Source organism: Danio rerio, chromosome 4, assembly GCF_052040795.2.
Source record: "Danio rerio strain M-AB ecotype USA chromosome 4, GRCz13ab, whole genome shotgun sequence".
Lineage (NCBI taxonomy): Eukaryota > Metazoa > Chordata > Actinopteri > Cypriniformes > Danionidae > Danio > Danio rerio.
In genome coordinates, this window is record NC_141024.2 from 42,013,758 (window position 1) to 42,025,922 (window position 12,165).

Below are 12,165 nucleotides of genomic sequence, written 5' to 3' on the forward strand. Positions count from 1 at the left end.
TGCTATCCATATCAAACACACCTGAACCAATTCATCAGGACCTGAACACCACTTGATAATTACAGGCAGGTGTGTTTGATATGGGTAGCAACTGAAATCTGCAGGAAGGTAGATCTCCAGGAACAGGATTAAGCACCCCTGCTATATACCATGGGGGTCAAACTCCAAGTTCCTGGAGAACTGCAGGGCAGCAGAGTTTAGTACCCACCCTGCTTCAACATTACCTGTAGATTTCTAACAAGCCTTAATTAGTTTAATCAGGTGTGTTTAATTAGAGTTACAGCTTAAAGTCCCGGTCACACTGCACTTTTCTCCCTATAGACTTCCATTCATACACATGTGAGTACTGCAGACCTGGAATGATAGCTCATGCGACAAATTTCATAATTCGCAGCATTGGAAAGTTCAAGCTTGGAGAACGCTGACATGCGAAATCACATCATGTGATTGCTTGATACCAATCAAAGATCAGAACATGACCTCTCTGGCTTGCTTTTTCAATCTCTAATTATTTTGTTTAATTCCACTACTCGCTTTGTTTAATTCCACTTCGCAGTGCAGTATGACAGAATTTTGCTTGCTCAAATGTTAGTGTGACTGCAGCCTTACTGTGCAGACCTGTAATATGCAAGACAATATTTATATCTGCTGATTTCTTAATTTTGTTATACTTTTTCTGTTATTTATTTGTTTCGTGCCAAAACAATAAAATAAATTTGTCTGAAAAATTTTATGCCTTCTATTTTTAAATAACAGCTAAGAATACTGATTAATTTTAGTAACACTACAATAACTATATATGACATACTATTAATGTGTATGCAGTATAATGCTGTGATTTGTAACATTACAATACAGTAATTAACTGTACACAGTTTCCAGTTAGTTACCACTGCTGCTCTATTACAGTAATTAACTGGCAACACTGTTGCCAGCTACTCCCTGTATCGGTTCAGTTACAGTAAATAACTGGCAACACTGTTGCCAGCCACTCACTGTAATGGTTCAGTTACAGTAAATAACTGGCAACACTGTTGCCAGCCACTCACTGTAATGGTTCAGTTACAGTAAATAACTGGCAACACTGTTGCCAGCCACTCACTGTAATGGTTCAGTTACAGTAAATAACTGGCAACACTGTTGCCAGCCACTCACTGTAATGGTTCAGTTACAGTAAATAACTGGCAACACTGTTGCCAGCCACTCACTGTAATGGTTCAGTTACAGTAAATAACTGGCAACACTGTTGCCAGCCACTCACTGTAATGGTTCAGTTACAGTAATTAACTGGCAACACTCTTGCCAGTTACTTACTGTAACCAAACTTTTACAGTGAGTGGCTGGCAACAGTGTTGCCAGTGTTCTACTGTAAAAAACCCCGGTAAGGTCTAACAGTGTGGAGTAATGAAGCTGAAATCTCATCTTTAAAATCACTGGAATAAATGAATAAATTATATTATAAACTACTTTTGAACAGTTATTTTATAGTGCAACATTTCACAATTTGTATTTATGATGAAATAATTGCAGCCCTGGTGAGCAGAAGAAGCTTAGTTTAACATATTTAATCATACTGACCCCAAACTTTTGTGTATTGTGTATAGAATATTTTATAAGTGAAAATGTGCACTTTAATTTTAACAACCCACAGACATCGTCACCGAATACAAATCGAGGTCAGACTTTCTCACATATACAGAGCCTCATTTCAATTGTCAGGTTTTGTAGAAATCGATCAATTGAATTAATCAATCTATTAAAGAAACGTTGACTATAATTCTGTATTTTAGGCTTAAATTATAGAGAGACATAGCAGATGAACCGAGACTGCAGCAGATCAATGTAAATCTTTTTTTCGAGCTGTCAGTGCGGAAATGAACAAAACAACAGGCCTAATACAACATAGGCCTATTATACGATTAAAATATGGAAAAATTAACAGATAGTAATTTCGGTCAATTTTCCTGACGGATAAACCGAGATCAGGCTGGACAAACAGCTCTCGGTAATATTTCAGCATGCTTTCACTTTCGCATTTACCGGTAAGAATGACATCTCGCCCTGCTCATCATTCCCTCTTCATATAGCCGTATATATGGCTATTACACGATCATGATACACTGTGATATAGCCTGGGTCGTTAGTTCGTTGCATTGTTTTGTTTTCTTGCTACAATCGATACGCTCAATAGGACAGAGACCGCGTCTCATTCAGGCGATCTTGGACTGATTGATTTGGCGCGGAAGCGAGCGCAACTGCTGGATATATGCCAAAAAAAACGCGCTAACGGGTGAAACGAGACAGATTCCGAAACAAACGTCTATGTGTGAAAGCACCGTAAGATTGTATTTGCACACAATTGACACACAGTCGCAGCACGCAGCTCTGGCTCGATCTGGCAGGCAAAAAGGCAGCAGCTGGCCCGATCGAGCCAGTAACATTTTGTACACTGTCCCGAGTGTCTCGCACGCTGGCCCGGACCATCGGGCAGTCCTTATTGTCGAGCCCTGGCTCATAATATCGAGTGGAAAAAAAGAAAAAGACCGCTGGGAAACATAAACTGCTTTGTTATTTTTTTTTTTTTATAAGAAACACAGTTTAGATCTGTTTAGGATAAGAGGAGTGTGAGTTATTGCCACCTATCACTGAATGTGAATATCGAAAACAAAACCAACTTAGCTTAACTCCTTTACCGCCCCTCACACAGTTTGATCCACGCTGGCATTTCTCCTCTTGGGCTTTGGTTTTGAAAAGGGAAAAATCCCACCACCCAGTCCAAACTTTTAGGATAGCGGGTGTCAGATTTTCACAATCCAATTGCACAACGATTTGGCTTGTTTCCCTCGCTCGAAAGCTTGACAGAGCCCCTGCCCGTAGCTACGATTGGTAAGCCGCGATTGGTGGGTGGCGGTTTTGGGCGTGGGTTAGCGAAGGGTCAGTTTAACAGGAGGATCCCGTGAGAGCAAAAGCACTAAAGGTATGAGACGCCATCGTAAACAAAAGTCAAGCGAACACAAAGAGACTGAATGCACGAGAGAGAGAGAGAGAGAGAGAGAGAGAGAGGTGTATGTTGTATGTGAGAGAGAGAGAGAGAGAGAGAGAAAGAGAGAGAGAGAGACAGAGTATTGGCATGCGAGTATTGGCTCGATCTGAAGTTCAAATTCAAATTCTCTCTGCGTTCGCTTGACTTTTGTCCACTCCGGCGCCTCATAGTAGTCACGTTGGATACTGTCGAATCAAAACAATCTACCGTGCTTCGATTGGACGTCATGCCGAAAGCGCGCATGCTCACACACACGCGCGCGCATGCTGTCACACACACGTGCGCATGCTGTCACACACACGCACACATAAACGGGGAGAGAGAGAGAGCGGTCCATGTCAACATACTTTTTTATCGTTGGGCTTTTCATGGGAAGCAGCAAGTCTTTACAAGTCAATAGGGGCAAGTCCTAGTCAAAGTCCGAGTCATTTATGTTCAAGTCCAAGTCGAGTTGCAAGTCTTTTTATATTTTGTCAAGTCGAGTCTAAAGTCATCAAATTCATGACTCGAGTCTGACTCGAGTCCAAGTCACATGACTCGAGTCCACACCTCTGCTTTACAGTGTTGTGTGTGGAGCTGAACGAGCCCACCAATCACGGTGGGGTATATGGCTCTCAGGGGCGGGACATCAGCTGAACATAACGCAGGCAGAGAAACATTTTCCAATGAGTGAAAGTTACAGCAGAGTTGCCATGGAGTGTTTCTCTCTGTGATTGCTGGCTGCGTCCTTGCTATTGGGGACATGAGGACATTCGTCCCAGTGTGCTTCATTTACAACACTTCAAAAAAAGTTGTGCAAGTTGCTGCCCAGCGGGATATTATAAATATATAAATGTATATAAATCAGAGCTTAATTTGAGCAGGATCTGGCTGGATCCTGTTCCGAGAAATGTTAGATATTTGTAATAGTGCTGCAAAAGTGAATTGATTAAATCGATAAAAATCAATTACTCAAAGAGTTGCCAACAGATTTTATGATTGATTTGTTGTGTCGCACGACACGGGAACATTTGCTCATTAAAAAAAAACCTTAAGTCAGTGCAGAGCGGAGTGAACACGGTCTCTCTCACTCACTGATACAGAGTTCAGCGCTCATAGACAGAGATGAGGAAGAAGGGAGTTCAACAGCAGGTGTGTTGGCTGGTGCTGAGCCAGAGAAAGATGCATCATATCATCACAATTATGCAGCGTTTTAACTGCCTAATGCTTATTTTATTTTTTAGATAAACATTTACATGATGTTAGAACGTATTAATTATTTGTTTATTTTATATATATAAATATTATATATATATATACAGATTTGTGTTTTGTTTATGCATTTGGAGCTGATGTTGTGTTGTGCGCTGTGGAGCATGCGCAGCTTTCTCTCTCTCTCCCCCTCCCTCTAGAGCTGCGCTTGATTGCGGTCCAGCCGTGTTGCGTGTGGGAGCGTATATAAGCTGGAGGAGAGAAACAATGGGGAGATCTTTCTGCTCGGTGCAGGTCGCAAATCTCCGTCGTCGTCGCCGCCACCGCCGCTGTTGTTCCGAGCGTCTCCTATCTCCTGCTTCAAACTGTTGGTTGACTTGGTGTGAATTGATTGATTTCTGTTACTGACAATTTAATTATTTTCTAAAACGGCTCTCTGTTAAATCTGAATATATTGGCTTTTCTGATTAAATATTTATATATATTATTTTTGGTTAGAAACAGAAGCGGTAGGTTGGGAATTGCCATTTACTTAAAAAAGTTTTCTCCTGGTTTGGTAGCAAGGGAGAAAGGGAAGTTTGCTGTAATTTTATTTGGGGTACTTTTATTTGAGCAGGTAAGTTAGAATTATTTCCCCGCAAGTTAGCTGTCTTTTTGTTTATTATTTTGGCCTGGATTCCCTTCCGAAGAGATGCTTCTATCTTTGTTGTCTAAGGGAATAATAAATATTGTTACTACTTGATCAGTGTTGTGATTATTGTGAGTTGGGACAGGAGAAGGGGAAACCCCTAAATTGAGTATTTGAGTTTATTTCTTTGTTTTTTTTTACACTTGTTATTGTTCCCACCAACCCTAGACTGGTCGGGACGTAACAATGAAATACAAACAAGCACTAGTAAAACAAAACATTTAGAGCTTGTGAAACACAAGAAAGTCTTTTTGAAGTCCAACAATCCACTCAAATATAAATTGCTGATGTGTTTAATTCATATCAGATACACATGGTGAAAGTAACTATAAAGTTGAATCTACTTTAAGTTCATCAGACACTCACTTGCATGTATTTAGAGAGTAACTGATGAATGAACTGCTGATGATGCGTCGTCACGGAAACATTAAGGGTGAACGTTCTAAAATAATGGTCACCTCAAAAAACTGACTCCTGGATCCAGAATATTTTAAACCCACCAGCAAAAGGGTTAATAACAGCAGAGAAGCAGCAGTGGTAGAGTTACTCTAAATTAAGTGAAGCTTCATAAACTAATTTCGAGCACGTGATGTGATTGAGCACTGCTGGCTGCTCATCTGTAATCAGTAATAATCCAATCAGAGTGATTCTAGTTTACTATAAATGGATCGTTTTCTCCCTACTGCTCTATCTTCATTTTGGAAGAATGCTTTCCTCTACAAATGCTCCAGCATTTAACCTACACTCCAGCATCATTTACCTTTTGATGCGGAAGAACAAACAACAACAACTTCAGCCAGAACCCCGCTCTCCCCAAAACCTCAGCCGCTGCCTCGCGAGCAATCAAGCCTGAATTCCCGCCGGCACAACAGCTCTTCCATCTTCTGCTCCAACTGCCCCACACAATGCAAGCCACAACTCTACTAAACTCAAGACACCGACAATCCAAGCCATTGTAATGAAGCCGAACTCTCACTGCTCTCCCAGCGGTCCACTTTTGATAACGTACATGCTTTAAATAGAAGCTTTGCTAGATACCTTCACTCCAATAAAGACTAAACTTTTTATAAAGGTTTCGAAAGATGAGACCAGCGTGAATAGAATGATTTCAACAGAGAACTCACCTCTCAACCTCCTGCCTGTCCACAGATTCATAACATTCTGACAGCTGAAGTAGTTCGATTGCAATGACCAGGCAATCTAAACCATAAACATTAGTCTACAACATATTCATACGTTAATAAGCATTCATGGAAGGGTGCAATGTTGTCATCCAAACCAGCTGCTGGAGCGCGTGGAGCCAGTCCTTCAGGCATAAACACTGTAGCGATTTTGGTCAACAAAATGGCCGCCGACTTTTTGCACTCTGACTTATACTCCAAGGAGCCAATAGCTGAAAGGAGAAGTGTCACCATCCAATGAGCTTTACAAACTTGAGATGGTCCAGCCTTTTCTCTGGACAGTTTATGAATGGACTGAGTGCAAAGACTTTGTGAATGAATCGGGTCAGATATGATCGGGATTTTTCAATCATGTTCAGATTCCAAACGAGATGTTACTTATCATAGATGCAGTAAAAGCCCATGATAAACATTACATTCACACAGTTATTACCAAGTAGTTACATGGTTTTTCAAGTTCAAGGTTTGATGTTGGCAGTTGATATATTTATATTTATTAATAATAATAATAATAAAACTCTGCCACATCTGATCTGATGTAACTTATGTAACACGCGAGAGAAAATGCTAAATCAAAAATTTGTGGTGAAATAAATGTATTTAAATTGAACAGTACTGAAGACAGATTAGATGCAGCATTGAGCTACAGACAAACACATAGCACACCTCATGAAAGACAAGGCTTTTATACTTGACTCGTTCATTATTGAGATATTCTTTAAATGATAGGGGGCAGTCAAAAGACAATCAGACAAATAAAAAGAGAATTATTAATATCATTGAAGATGTTTTGGGGGCCTCTTTTTTGTTTGTTTTAACAAACTGCTGTACATGCACCATGCTGTAAAGATTTAATTTCTGATTCTCTCTTGTTTTCTCATTTTAGAGTTCATGACTGCCGACTCCAGAAACTGCCCTCATTCAACCCATCACACTCTACATCCATTCCAAATACATTCCACTCTTTGCAAAGACACATTTCTGCTCATACCTGTACAGCCCACACCCTTGATGCCATACCCACACTAGCCTTTTTGGCTTTTGAGATGTTGTGAACTAACATCAACATTTCAATCCCACATTCCACCCCATCATAGCTGATCCAACTTAGCAGGATGAAGAAACTCTGTCTTTCTTTATTGAGCAAACAGATCATTGACACAAGGGCATTCTATTGACATTTTTAACTTGTAAATTGTTTTAAATTCAAAATTGTAATATATGTATCAGTGTACCACAAGGGACTCCACTTTTGCCATGGCCTTTTTTGCTGTTGGTGTTTGAACAAACTTATCCCTCAGGTTTTTCCAAACCTTTCTAAAACTTTCCTCCTCTCCTACTGCTGTTGCAACTTCTAGCCAAGAATTATTGGTCATCTGGTTCTCCCTATGATCACACATGGATGGATCATAAAGATGTCAGTACAGTCAACAGTTGTACCCGTTTCAGACAAAATCGTCGCCATGGAGTGCCGGTAAGAACACAGAGACTTGAACCCCATTTAAAGTTCTTTAATGTCCATCACACTTGAATAGGTACCGTCTTTTACATGGGAGTGTGTGTGTGTGTGGTTTCTCATCATTGACGCACACAAAACTAACTGGCATAAGGCGGAAAGCAAAGCATGCGACCTTTCTCTCTATCTGAACAGAATGAAACCAGTCAATAGACTCAATGTACAGCAGACCTAAGCTGCGTTTTGATTGGCTGATTGTGCTCGTGATTGGCGCATGATCAAGTGCTAGCTCTATAGGAGTCTGCTTGCGATGTCACGGCATGCATGCGTGATGAGAGAGCACAGCTCGAGTCCAGCTATGGGCTCTGCCCACCGACCGCTTTTACAGAATGTAATGCTGCGTTCACACCAGACGCAGAACGCACGAGTGATTTACATGTTAAGTCAGTGAAAATGTGTGAATAGACATCCTGCGGCGCGATACACGCGAATGGCGTGGCGTGAATGGCACCCATTGCTTGAGTTTGAAAGTCTGAACTTCAGCGGACATTCGCGCCGCATAAACCCTCTGGGGTCGAAGACTGCGTATACGCGTTTTGACCTGTGGTGGCGTCAAACTGCTGAAATGAACTTAAATTACACTTTCAGTTTTGATCGTATAAATGAGATCAATACATCAATCGAATCTGTTATGTGTCTACTTTTTGTTGTGTATACTCACAACAACAACAAACGTGTGTGCTTTTGCAAAATAAGGAAAACAACAGAGTAGGCATTCTGTCTTTTCTCTCTCCGTGAACTGCTTTTAGAAATGCATCAGTAAAATGCGCTGAAACTCCACGAATACAAAACGAACACATATGAGAAATGTATTTCTAGAAAGCTTAAAGTGTCTACTTTTAAACGCAGCTATGCATGTTGAAAACAAAGTCAGCAATACTTTATATTGCTTGATTAAGTAATCAGTATGAAATCAACGCTATGTCTATATTCTCAGTCTGATCTCATTAGTTTTAATGCGACCACGCCCACGAGGCATTGTTATTACAAGTGTCTGAAGACGCGTGCAGACTGTGATCAGAAAAACACGTCACTAAAATGAAAGGAAACTCGGCAAATAGTCAACAAAGATGATGATTTCTGATATCTATATAAAGCTTAATGTCTACTTTTGCATTAACCAATTCAAGTTGAAAACAAATGATCTCTTTTTATGTAATCCGTATAAAAGTAAGGACTGTACGGATTCTCCTATATCGCCTCATTACAGCAGCGTGGTCCCACCTCTCAGTAAGCGCGCTTCATATGTACATTTCCAGATGTGAAAACAACAGAATTAAAGGACCAGTGGCAAAGAGAGCTAAAGTAGACAAGATGTGCTCCGAGTTTGCTCAGTAATGCGAGTAATGATGTTCTGTGTCATGACAACAAACTGTTAGATGAAGATGTCGCCTTCAACTTCACAAAAATTTATAAAAACGCTACAAAAGCGGACCAGGTTCAAATATTCCTGCGTCTGTGAGTCTCCGCTGATGTCAAGAAGAAGGCCAGGGGTTACAGTGTGTTGTAAATGAGGGCGATGCCAATCCTCTAGTGCACCACCAGAGGGAACCATCGCCAGAATTCTAATTCGACTCACGGACTCAAACTCCCATAAGCCCTGCTACCTGGCACTGATTGCGGTCCAGGTGCAACTCATCAGCTCTCGTGTATATATACCACACTCACGCTCCGGTTCTTTGCGAAGTCTTGATTTGCCTGGCTGTCATTTCTGAGCGTTCCATACTCCCTGCTTCGGACTGATCTGTGTTTCTGACCCTGTGCTTGTTCTACGATTACGAAAGACATCTGCCTGCCCCTGATCTCTAGCCTGTTATTCTGACCAGTAAGATATCTGCCTGCCTTTGAACTTTTGCCTGTCCCACGTTCTGTCTCCTGGATTGCCCCTTTGTTTTTGTTCGTAGTGTGCTTTTAATAAAGCTTGCAAATGGATTCAATGCCTTCTGACTCATCACAACACAAGACTTCGCCACTACAGAATCCAGCAGCTTTAGCACAAGTCTCTACTGAACTTTCCGCTCAAGCCACTCAGTTAGCCACCCATCATCAGGAACTCACCCATCTAACTTCTCTCACGGAGGAACTGGTGAGAGCTATGCAACAACTCCGTCATCCGAATCCTGCAGTTACCCCGCCTGCTACTATGACAGCTTCTCAACCAACGCATGTCTCCAATGCTCCGGCTACCGTAAGTCCCCGATTAGCTTTTCCTGAAAAGTTTGATGGTTCACCTTCTCGCTGCAAAGGCTTCCTATTGCAATGCAAACTATTTGTTAACCAACAACCTGCATTATATCCCACTGATTCTAGTCGGGTGGCTTTTGTATGCAACCTGTTAACGGGGAAAGCGCTGGAATGGGCTACAGCGATATGGAAGGAGGAGGAATGTAACTATCCCACATTTGAAAATTTTCTCAAGCAATTTCGGTAAGTGTTTGAGCACCCAGCAGAGGGGAGAAGCCCCGGTGAGCAGTTACTTTCTCTTACACAGGGGCGTAACACAGCTGCAGAATACGCCCTGTCATTTCGCACTCTCGCCGCTCAAACTAACTGGGTTGAGGATACACTGAAGACACTATTCAGACGGGGTCTGACTGCCACTCTACAATCTGAATTGGCTTGCCGTGACGAAGGAAAGAAATTGAAAGAACTCATTGAACTTACCATCCGTCTTGATCATCTAATTCGCAGCCGTAGAAATCCTCGCACACAGCTCCATGTTTCAAGCGACACGCCCCCTGATGAACCCATGCAACTGGGTTTCACCCGTCTCACCCATGAGGAAAGAATGCACCGATTGCAAATTCATCTATGCCTGTACTGCGGCCAATCAGGGCACAGGAAATCCACCTGCAGCGTACGACCTCATACACCAGTTCAAAAGGTGAGTCCTTCCCATGTTCCTGCACTTTTCAGTGTACTGATTCCTGTAATTATTAAATTTGATAAAAGAAAGATTAATACCACGGCTCTTGTCGACTCTGGGTCTGCCGGAAACTTTATATCTAAGAAATTTGCTTTAAGTCACGAACTATCTCTCAGCTCATATGATTCCTGTCTTGCAGTGGAAGCACTAGACGGTCGTCCTGTGGGTGAAGGACGCATCCGTATGATCACGAATAAGCTACAGTTACAAGTTGGTGTTCTACACATTGAAGAAATGCAATTCTACATTATTGATTCAGTTAATCATCCACTGGTGTTGGGACTGCCATGGTTAAGGCGACATGATCCTCATATCTCCTGGAGGGACGGACAGATATTGCAGTGGAGTGAGTCATGCATGAAACAGTGCATCCAGCCCATTCACAAAATTCCATTACGAACCACCAATATGTTACCTGAACTCGTTGATGAACGAATCCCCATTGAGTACCATGACTTACATGAAGCTTTTAGCAAACAAAAAGCTACTCAACTTCCCCCACATCGACCAAGTGATTGTGCTATTGAGTTAATTCCAGGCTCAAGTCCCCCAACGGGTCGAATATTTCCTCTGTCACAACCTGAGCACAAGGCAATGTCTGAATATACCGACGAGGAATTGGCCAAGGGTTTCATCCGACCTTCTACATCTCCTGCTTCAGCTGGATTCTTCTTTGTAAAGAAGAAAGATGGCAGTTTACGTCCCTGTATTGATTACCGAGGGCTCAATGAAATCACCGTAAAATTCCGCTATCCATTACCCCTCGTACCTCCTGCCCTGGAACAATTAAGAAAGGCTAGATATTATACCAAGCTTGACCTTCGCAGTGCATACAACCTTGTCAGAATCCGTGCTGGTGACGAGTGGAAGACCGCGTTTTCCACCACTAGGGGGCACTATGAGTACACGGTAATGCCCTTCGGCCTGTCAAACTGTCCGTCCGTGTTCCAATCTTTTATGAATGATGTCTTTCGGGATATGCTGGATCGCTGGGTCATCATTTACATCGACGACATCCTCATATATTCAAACACGATGGAAGAACATGTTGAACATGTACGTATGGTGTTGCAACGCATGACTCAACATCGTCTGTACGCCAAATTAGAGAAGTGTGAGTTTCACCAGACACAGATCGCCTTTTTGGGATACGTCATCAGTGCAGAAGGGATTACCATGGATGACACGAAAGTACAGGCAGTTCAACGATGGCCATTACCCCAGAATCTCAAGGAGTTTCAGCGATTTCTAGGTTTTGCCAACTTCTATAGACGGTTTATCAGAGGCTTTAGTTCAATAGCCGCACCGTTAACAGCCATGACCAAACGAAACTCCCACAAACTATCCTGGTCCTCTGAAGCACGCCAAGCATTTAGTGATCTGAAGACTCAATTCACCACAGCTCCTATTCTCCGTCATCCCAACCCAGACCTACCTTTCATTGTGGAAGTGGATGCATCCAACACAGGAGTCGGGGCAGTGTTATCCCAACGTCAGGGTCAACCATCCAAAATGTATCCATGTGCCTTCTTCTCCCGTAAATTGACCAGCGCAGAACGAAATTATGATGTGGGAAATCGCGAATTACTGGCAATGAAATTAGCCCTGGAAGAATGGAGA

At 42.1% G+C, this 12,165-nt stretch overlaps 3 protein-coding genes and 1 long non-coding RNA gene across 6 annotated transcripts in view; 2 read left to right on the top strand and 2 right to left on the bottom strand.

Annotated features, from left to right (window-relative positions):
- LOC148680782 (NACHT, LRR and PYD domains-containing protein 3-like) overlaps positions 1-12,165 on the bottom strand; it is a 463,735-nt gene that overhangs the window by 442,251 nt on the left and 9,319 nt on the right. The gene's annotated exons all lie outside the window — the stretch shown is intronic.
- Positions 1-12,165, top strand: part of LOC148680790 (uncharacterized) — a 796,717-nt gene that overhangs the window by 387,038 nt on the left and 397,514 nt on the right. The gene's annotated exons all lie outside the window — the stretch shown is intronic.
- Positions 1-12,165, bottom strand: part of LOC148680812 (uncharacterized) — a 451,921-nt gene that overhangs the window by 240,640 nt on the left and 199,116 nt on the right. The window lies entirely within an intron of this gene.
- The window catches only part of LOC148680839 (uncharacterized), a 785,675-nt gene continuing 774,913 nt past the window's right edge, over positions 1,404-12,165 (top strand). Inside the window, exon 1 of the long non-coding RNA XR_015943037.1 lies at positions 1,404-2,977. This is a non-coding gene — a long non-coding RNA (uncharacterized LOC148680839). The remainder of the gene's footprint in view (positions 2,978-12,165) is intronic.